The sequence below is a fragment of the Nomascus leucogenys genome, chromosome 3, assembly GCF_006542625.1.
Source record: "Nomascus leucogenys isolate Asia chromosome 3, Asia_NLE_v1, whole genome shotgun sequence".
Classification (NCBI taxonomy): Eukaryota; Metazoa; Chordata; class Mammalia; order Primates; family Hylobatidae; genus Nomascus; species Nomascus leucogenys.
In genome coordinates this window covers 38,072,908-38,079,260 of record NC_044383.1, presented here as the reverse complement: position 1 = coordinate 38,079,260, position 6,353 = coordinate 38,072,908, and positions in this window count along the sequence as shown.

Below are 6,353 nucleotides of genomic sequence, written 5' to 3'. Positions count from 1 at the left end.
TCTTTTATGTGTCTTTCTTGCTCAGTTAATTCTCTCTTGCTTATTTTCTTTCCTCTCATCTTTCTTTATAGCATGAAAACTCTAATCAGTAAGATTATAAAAAAAAATTCTCCCCTTCTGTTCTGCCGTCTACCTTGGCTGCAGATAGCTGAGAGGAAATAGTCAACATGGTAACAGTAAAATCAGTAAATGCTCATTTTCTTTTTTTTTTTTTTTTTGAGATGGAGTCTTGCTCTGTCGCCCAGGCTGGAGTGCAGTGGCACGATCTCAGCTCACTGCAAGCTCCGCCTCTCGGGCTCATGCCATTTTCCTGCCTCAGCCTCCTGAGTAGCTGGGACTACAGGCACCCGCCACCACACCCAGCTAATTTTTTGTATTTTTAGTAGAGATGGGGTTTCACCATATTAGCCAGGATGGTCTTGATCTCCTGACCTCGTGATCCGCCCACCTCGGCCTTCCAAAGTGCTGGGATTACAGGCTTGAGCCACCGCGCCTGGCTAGTAAATGCTCATTTTCTCATCACTTAGGCATCTTAAGCTGCAGGCCATTTTTCATCTGCTCCTTGCCACAGATGGAAAGGTAAAAATCCAGGTTGTAAGGGAAGCAGTCAGCGGTGAGGACAGAGAAGAACCAGAAAACTCTCTTTCCCTTTCACCTATATGAATGATTCTGATTTCTTACCTGTTGTAATAGCAAAGATCTCCACTACAGTGATAGTTGTCTATCTTGTTCTAACTTAAATGGAAATGTCTTTAATCTTTTGCCATTAATTATGTTTTTTTCTAGGTTTTGTACCAAACAGTCTTTATCCAATTGGGGGGAGATCTCTTCTGTGCCTAGTTAGCTAAGCTTATGTAATATGTAGTTGTGATTATTAAACTAGAGTTTCTAGGTAGAAATTTGAGCAGTGAAAGTCAGGGCAGCAGGGTGATAAGTAGATTGGCATAGGAGGTATCCTGGGCTGGGAATATCAGAAGAATGAATTGAGGCCAAGTGGGCAGGTTGGGGCATGGTGGAGAATCCTGTCCTGAGGGACTGTCGTGGTGCTGATAGTTCCTGCTCATAAACTAACTGAGATGTTGCAATTCAGATTTCAGGTGACCCTTGAGTGTAGTAATGACAAAACGAGGCTCTAGTTATACTTCTTGCTTCTTCTTTTTATTAATTTATATAAGCAACTCTGGATTTTCCAGGAGATTTTTGGTAAAAATTGGAGCAAATAACTGAAACTACATCCTTTTTCAAGTGAAAGCTTTTTTGGAGGTGGATCTGATGCTGGTTTTCCATTCCAATCAGTGCTGTGAAAGCCACTTCTTGTTCTTGCTATGGGCAGATCGAGCTTCTTTTTGTCTCTGATGGAAATTCAGGAAGGAAACCAAATAATTCCCAACAGAGACAGGAGTTGACCACAGCACCATCCAAAAGGGCTTTTAAAGATTTCAATCTTGCATGTGAGAATGTTGGCAAGTGAGGTTGGTTGCTCACACTACATTGTCAGCTTGAGGACAGGCTGGGAAGGAGGACATGAAAATTGTTCTGAGGGAGAGGAGGTTGCAAGTGAAACATTGATGAGGTGCACTTAACACTGGAAACATCTCAGTAAAAGTGTTTGTGATAAGCATCCAAAATAAAGCACTAAAAACACTCAGATATAGGCATCTCTCAGTAAACCAACCTGCACATACTGTGGGACTGGTGAAAGGATGGACATTCTAACATCAAAGCTTCACAATGTGGGCTGGTACAAAGGTAGTGGGGTAACTCAATTGTTCAGTCAGTTACAGATCGAAATCCTTATTTTTTTTCTTTTTCTTTTTTTTTTTTTCCTTTTTTTTTTGAGACGAAGTCTTGCTCTTGTACCCCAGGCTGGAGTGCGATGGCGCGATCTCGGCTCACTGCAACCTCCGACTCCCTTGTTCAAGGGATCCTCCTGCCTCAGCCTCCCGAGTAGCTGAGATTACAGGCACGCACCACCACACCCACCTAATTTTTTGTATTTTTAGTTTTAGTTTGCTAAGCTTATATAATATGTAGTCGTGGTTATTAGACTAGAGTTTCTAGGTAGGAAATCGAGCACTGAAAGTCAGGGAAGCAGGGTAATAAATAGATTGGCTTATCGGAGTTTCACCGTGTTGGCCAGGATAGTCTCGATCTCCTGACCTCGTGATCTATCTGCCTCGGCCTCCCAAAGTGCTGGGATTACAGGTGTGAACTACCGCGCCTGGCCTGTACTCCTTGTTCTGCTCCTTCCCCGCCTTCTCACTACTGCGCTTCACCAGTCTTAAAAAAAAAAAGTTACCCAGTGTGGCATGTACTGATTGCTGTTCTATCCCTATCACGTAGTTGCATTTGTTTTGTTTTCAGCATGGTTGATGGAAAACTGGCCATCCTGTCCTGGGATAATCAGGAGTTCACTGTGCTTGATTTCTTTTCTAGCTCCCTTCTTCACTACATGGGGTGAAGAAAATAAGTGCTCAGCAACCCGTCATAAAGGGAAAATTTAAATTGACACAGGCAATGTGTCCGACAGCTTTGGGATAGTCTCAGAAGGTGGAAAGTAAAGAAAATCTATGAAGAAAAGTTGGGCTGGGCGTGGTGGCTCCCACCTGTAATCTCAGCACTTTGGGAGGCCGTGGTGGGAGGATCACTTGAGCCCAGGAGTTTGAGACCAGCCTGTGCAACAAAGTGAAATCCTGTCTCTACAAAAAAAAAAAAAAAAAAATTAAGAAAAAAAATTTTAAAAAGAAAAGTTGAAGAAATTGGCATCAATTAGTCTTAAAAAGAGAAGCTGACAGGCTAATATAGTGACTGTTTCTAGTTTGTAAACTAGATCAACTACACACTCCAAAATACCATCTGTGCTCAGCCAGTGGTGGTGCACTGGACAAGCAGAAGAGTGAGTTCTAGAACTGGACTCCAGTCTCACCTCTGCCAATGCGTGTGGCCTGGGCTGTCTCCCTGTCTAGGCCTCAATTTCTGTCTCTGTAAAATTAAAAGGCTGGGCCACTTTGGGGTTCCCAGTCTTCCCTTAAGACTTCACAAAAGAATAAATGTTTGGACACACCACAAAGAGTACTTTTAAATTATTACATAATAAATGCATTGGCTGAGCGTGGTGGCTCATTCCTGTAATCTCAGCACTTTGGGAGGCCGAGGAGGGCAGATCACTTGAGGCCAGGAGTTTGAGAACAGCCTGGCCAGCATGTAGAAACCCTATCTCTACTAAAAATACAAAAATTACCTGGGTGTGGCAGCATGTGCCTGTAATCCCAGCTACTTGGGAGGCTGAGGCACGAGAATCGCTTGAACCTGGGAGGTGGAGGTTGCAGTGAGTCGAGATCACACCACTGCACTGCAGCCTGGGCAACAGGGTGAGACTCTGCCTTATAAATAAATAAATACATTTATTAGGTGATGACAGTCTCCCAATCACAGGACTCATTAGGGAAAAGAAAAATAAAATAGGTGCTCAGTGATAAGAGTTTGGGAACCAGACTGAAGTTACTCTAGAGCAGGGATGGTGATGCATCATTTTAGAATCCTTAACACAGTGCCTTCTTAGCACACACACCCATGATGTACTCATTATGTTTCAAACACACACACGAAAAGGACACATAGTAAACTCCCGTGCACCCATTACCCAGCCCCAAGAATCACCCCTCAAAGCCAATCTAGCTTTTCTATGCTCCCATCAGCTGACCTTTAAATATCTCAAAGATTATTCTGAAGCAAGTGCCAGAAATCATATAATTTCACCTACAAGTATTTCAGTATGTCACTCTGAGATAAGTACTATGTAAATATAGCTACAAAATCATTATCAGACCTAAAATGTTAATAATACTTCCTTAAATATCATTTTTTATCACTATGTTTTTTTGAGACAGGGCCCGGCTCTGTCACCCAGGCTGGAGTATAGTGGCATGTAGCCTCAACCTCCTGGGTTCAAGCGATCCTCCCAACTCAGCCTAAAGGTACACAACACCATGCCCCAGCTAATTTTTTTTTCCTATTTTTTGTAGAGAGCGGGGGTCTCACTTTGTTGCCCAGGCTGGTCTTGAATTCCTGGGCTCAAGTGATCTTCCTGCCTCTGCCTCTCAAAGTCCTGGGATTACATGCATGAGCCACCATGCCCAGCCTCCTTAAATATCATTTAATGTTAATTGCATGTTCAAATTTCACTGATTGCGTCATATATATATATATATTTTTTTTTTTTTTGAGACAGGGTCTCACTCTGTCCACCCAGGCTGGAGTGCAGTGGCACGATCTTGGCTCACTGCAACCTCTGCCGCTCTGGTTCAACCTATTCTCCAGCCTCAGCCTCCCGAGTAGCTGGGATTACAGGCATGTGCTACCATGCCTGGCTAATTTTTGTATTTTCAGTAGAGACAGGGTTTCGCCATGTCGGCCAGACTGGTGTCAAACTCCTAACCTCAAGTGATCCGCCCACCTCAGCCTCCCAAAGTGCTGGGGTTTCAGGCGTGAGCCACCATACCCGGCCCAGCTTTTTGTGTTTCCATCAGGAGGCACATAATGCCCTGTTATCTTTCTTTTTTTGATGTTAGCAGCTATTGATGATCATTGCCTAGTTCCATTATTTCATTAAGAGTTGCAAAATTCCGATATGCAAAATGTTGATATGCTAACATTTCTTAGCTTCTTTTCTTCTTCATTTATTAGCTAGAATGTTTCTATAAAGAAAATCATCTTCTTATCAACTATTTGGTTATCATGACACACAGTTGGAAAAGAAAAGGCAGAATCAATGCTGTTTCTTTTCCTTCCTTGTCAGTTTCAAAATAATAGGTTGATTTCCTAGCATCCTTCAAAAGATGACAAATGAGGCTGTTTTTTTTTTCTAAGAGTCATTAAAAATTCATGGGTTTAATATATTTAATGAGTTTGAGTTCAATGAAGTTATAATCCTCATTGATTGTTCTACCATTGGCCAGTGGGACTGTGGGGATCTCTTAATTTGCTCCTGAGCCCTCTTGACCCAACTCCATGGTGTTTGATAGGTTCTTACTTTCTGTGAACTCGACTTCTGAGATAATCTCTAAGGTCCTTCTCAGTCCTGCCCTCAGATCAAGCAAAGAATAGCGCCCGCCCTTGGCCTCATATAGTATACACGTTGAGACACAAAGGTTTTTTTCTTCTTGGGTCTTACAGGAAGGTTTTCTGAAAGGTAGGAGGAAGAGGGTGTGTGTAAACCCAACTCATCCCCTCAGGCTAGAGGAGGAGGCCTGAGGCTGTCAGTGAGAGTGGGGTGGGGGTGGGGAGTAGGGAGACAGAATCACAGCTCTGTCCTGGGAAATCAGGGAGAGTGGTTGCTTCAATTTCAAGCTTTCTCCTCAAATCAACCCAAGTGCGTGTCTCGACAGAACTGATTCCCTGTAACTTCTTTCCTGCCGATCCTCTCTTCCCCACTCCCTGCTCTTCAGTTAGGGTAGTGTAGTTTGGGGAGGCACATAAAAATGCCTGGAGATCCTAAGTTGGAAAAGTAAGGTGTGAGGAAGGTAACCTGGCCACCCTGGCAAAAAAGAGAGCTTGACTGAGTCAGTCCCTATCCCAAGATTGGGTGGATCCAGTCACCACCCAAGAGTCCTGGGCCTGAGGCCAGCTTCTGCACTGCCCTGCCCTGTCCCTGCATAACCAGGGTATGAAAACTCAAGCATCTAGGTGGAAGGAATGACACAGAGAGAACCTGGCTCCTTTAGCTTCCAAGACTCAAAGAAGTGAGCTTTGTGAGAGGGAAAAGCCTGGTTGGGAATGTTGGATAGAGGTGGGCATAATTCGATGTATAGCTTTTAAGCACTTAGACATTTGTCACATGGGACAATATTTGCACTTTTGCAAACACCAGGGCAGTGTTGATCCTTCTGGCTTGGGCATTCCAAGTGAGTGGATGCCCCAAGTGAGGACGTCTGGTTAGACTTCATGGTCCAGGCTAGTCCCTTGTCGAGCTTTTTCTTTTCCTTTCCCAGTCACCATGGAAAACAGACCACCTTTGGCATTACTGAATTCTGAGCATGTCCAGAATTTGGCTTGGGGCTGCTGCTTTTTGTGTAAAGTTAGGGGAAACCTGCAGTTTTGGAAAAGCATCTGGGAGCAAGAGATACATCTTGGGTTCTTCCTTCTTTCAGAAAGGTCCTGATAGCCAAGGATGGTCCCTCTCAATTACCACATCTGTACGCCCCTGCCCCTTGGCCAAAGCTGATTAACACAGTGCAGACACCTTGCCCAAATTTCCTTATCTGAGAGCTCCAAAGAGAGAGGGATGTTCAGAGGATGAGAATTTCTGAAACTTAATTCCTTCCTTGCCTAAATCTTTGCTGTTCATCTTTTCC